Consider the following 3,693-nt stretch of genomic DNA (forward strand, 5'->3'; position numbering starts at 1 on the left):
TCTCCCATGTAAACTATCATATAATTCACAATAAAACATTTAAAAAAAAAAAAAGAGTCAATGGTACTAAGGAAAGAACTTCAAGCTGCATTGAAGTCATTGGCAAAGAACAAGGCTCCGGGAATCAAAGGAATACAAATTGAAATCTATAACAAACTAAGGCAGCACTTGAGTGACTCACTCAATTTTGCCAAGAAATTTGGAAGACAGCTGCCTGGCCAACTGATTGAAAGAGATCCATATTTCTGTCCATTCCAAAGAGAGATAATTCAGAGGAATGCGAAGATAATTGGACATTATCAGTACTATTACATGCAAGTAAAATTTTGCTCAAGGTAATTAAAAAATGGCTGCAAAATTACATTGAAAGGGAACTTTCAGAGGTTCAATCTGGATTCAGAACAGGAGGTGGACTGAAGGATGCCATTGCTGACGCCAGATGGATCTTGGCCGAAATCAGAGAATACCAGAAAGATGTTCACCTGTAAGTATGCAAAGGCTTTCAACTGTGTAGATCATGAGAAGCTATCGACAACATTGTGGACAATGAGTATTGCAAAACAACTGTGCTCATGAGGAACTTGTACATAGACCAAGAGGCAGTCATTTGAACAGAACAAGTGAATACTGAATGGTTTAAAACCAGGGTGGTTTTATCTCACCATACTTATTCCATTTGTACCCTGAACAAATAATCCAAGACGCTGTATTATTTGACAAAGAACATTACATCAACATTGGAGATATATTCATAAACATCCTGTGATATACCGATGATACAACCTTGCTGGCTGAAAATGAAAAGGACTTAAAATACTGACAAATATCAAAGTCCACAGTCTTTGGTATGTGTTGCATATCAATGTAAAGAAAACAAAATACTCACCACTGACCCAATAAATAACATGATGATAAATGAAAACAATATTGAAATTGTCAAAGACTTTATTTTGCTTGGATCCACCATCAACATTCATGGACACAGCAGTAAAGAAATCAAACGATGTATGGCATAAGGCAAAACTACTGTCCAAGCCCTATTTAAAATGTTCAAGAGGAAAGATGTCAGTTTGAAGACTAAATGCATCTGATCCAATCCATGGTATTTTTAAAAACTTCATATGCATGTGGACAGTGAATGAGGAAAACTGTAGAAGAATTGATGCATTTGAGTTATGGTGTTGGAGAAGCCTAGTAAAAGTACCATGGCCTGCTAGAAGAACAACTAAATTTGTGTTGGAAGAAGTACAACTGGAATATTGCTTGGAAGCTAGGATGGCGAGACTTTGTCTCTCATATTTCAAACATATTGTCAGAAGGGACCAGTCCGTGGAGAAGAATCTCATGCTAGGTAAAGTGTAAGGTCAGGAAAAAAGAGGAAGACTCCCAAGGAGATGGAATGGCACAGTGGCAGCAGTTATTGCCTCAAGCTTAATAATGAGTGTGAGGATGGCACAGGGCCGGGCCGTATTTCATTCTGCTGTGCATGATTTTACTATGATTCAGAATACACCCTATGGTACCTAACACAACTGCATGAAGAATAAATGTCTATCACCCTAGGAGGGACTGAATTGAATGGTATAATTGCCATGAAATATAAAGATGACTCGCAAGATGTGATGCATCTGTACACAAGAATATATGTTTGCAGAACACTGTACAAGATGGGTTTTCCTGAAACTGTCAATTCTTTTAGAACTCATCACATTGAGGCTGCTCCAACCAGTTCTCCATTTGATGGATTTAAGGCAGATTTTGTCTTTAAAGAGATTGAGAAGTAGCTTGAAGAGGAAGGGGAACAGTTTGTGAAGAAAATTGGTGGCATTTTTGCCTTCAAGGTGAAGGATGGCCCTGTGGGTAAAGAGGCCACCTGGTGGTGGACGTGAAGAATGGCAAAGGATCAGTGCATCCTAAGTTAGATAAGAAGGCTGACTGTACAATCACAATGGCTGACATGGACTTAACTGGCATTAAGGACAGGCAAAATGAATCCTCAATCAGACTTCTTTCAAGGCAAATTGAAAATCACTGGCAACATGGGTATGGCTATGAAGTTACAAATCCTTCAGCTTCAACCCAGCAAAGCTGAACTGTGAACTCTCTGTGGCTATTTCTGAAAATCAAAATGAGACACATATAAATATGTCCATCCATATATGTCATTGTCAGAAATTAGACAGAAACTAAGCACTGGCAAATGGTGTGGGATAAATTTGTTTTTAAATGAGTGTGACCAACCCTATTTTTCCTAAGTGGGGCCTGGCGGCGTAACCCTGCTTTGCTGAACTGTATACAGCTGTGCATTATAAAGCTAATAGGGTAATTATATTTTGAGCTAACATTGCGTTTCAGAAATAAATTTAGAAACAGTAAAATCCCAAAACTATGTAAACAGAAGCTTCCATTTTGCTTACAAAGTATATTTAAGGATTATTCTGCTGAAGATTCAATTTTAGAGTTATTCTTGGTAGAAACTAGGAAAGAAACAGAACACTCGTAGCTGATCAATAATAAGTGTTGCACATTTACTGACCAAAATCTATTTTCCTTTAATAGTTTTTCAAATTCTGTACTGAGATGTTTTTTAAATACTTGAAAATTTTGCATTTTATGCACTTGAAATGGTATTTTCTTCTCAAATCAAATTCTCCTTTTAATATACATTTAGATTAATTGCTTACCTCATTTACCTTTTCCCTGGTATTTCGAATGCTGATTTCTTATCATGATATATAGGGTAAAATAATGCTTTTGGAAGAATGTTTAAAAGAAAATTAAAATAGTTCTTCCTGAAAAAAAAAAAATAATATGTGTTGGCAAATTAAAACTGGGTGTGGCTTTGTTGGTTAAGAAATTGACTGCTAACTACAGGGTCAGCAGTTCAAATATGCCAGGCACTTCTTGGATACAAGGATTCCTATGAGTTGGAACTGAATCAATAGCACTTAAGAACACACCAACATATATATTAACAATACATAAATACATATTTGGGTGGTAACAGAGAATAGAAGATTGCTGTGCATGTATACATTGGAAAAGGGATTCCAGTATCTTTTGTTCCTCCCCCATTAACACTGCCCCTGAAGGTTCCTAATTAATCTTTTGAGTTTATATCTTCTGTATTCATGGGCACTTCTCCATTCTTAACTGTATGTACATTATTTATAAACATTAAATATAAATATACTAAAACATACAGGACAAGACATTTTTATTTGATTTTTTTCTCACCTCATCTTTTTCCTTGACAAATATTTCCATAAGGTTCAAAAGTCACAGGGATGGAAAAGGGAGTCGTTTGTGAAGAATAGCTTCAGCTATTTATCCCAACAGCATAACTTGGATCTTGTAATTTGTATTCATTTCAGCATCTTGGACAGAAACCAATGTTAGAACCAAGAGGTGATTTAAATCATATAAATCATAGATCAGTGAAGGAACTCGAAGTTCTGGATAGATTACAAAAATAAAGCTTTAGTTAAAAATAAATTAACTGTTCCCCTACAGGAATTAATTAATCCTTTTCAAAATATAGAAAACAAGTAAAATTTGATCTGATATTTTTTCTAGCGTATGGCGCTCTGGTAGCGTGGTGCTTATGAATCGGGCTGCGAACCTTAAGGTCAGCGGTCCGAAACTACCAGCCGCTCCGAGGGAGAAAGATGAGGCTTTCTACTCCCGTAAAGA

The 3,693-nt window shown here is 36.3% G+C and overlaps 1 pseudogene; it reads left to right on the forward strand.

Annotated features, from left to right (window-relative positions):
• Window positions 1–1,667: 1,667 nt before the first annotated feature.
• On the forward strand, window positions 1,668–2,099 carry LOC102840578 (annotated as a pseudogene).
• The last annotated feature ends 1,594 nt before the right edge of the window (window positions 2,100–3,693 follow it).

This window comes from Chrysochloris asiatica, unplaced genomic scaffold, assembly GCF_000296735.1.
Source record: "Chrysochloris asiatica unplaced genomic scaffold, ChrAsi1.0 scaffold00464, whole genome shotgun sequence".
Lineage (NCBI taxonomy): Eukaryota > Metazoa > Chordata > Mammalia > Afrosoricida > Chrysochloridae > Chrysochloris > Chrysochloris asiatica.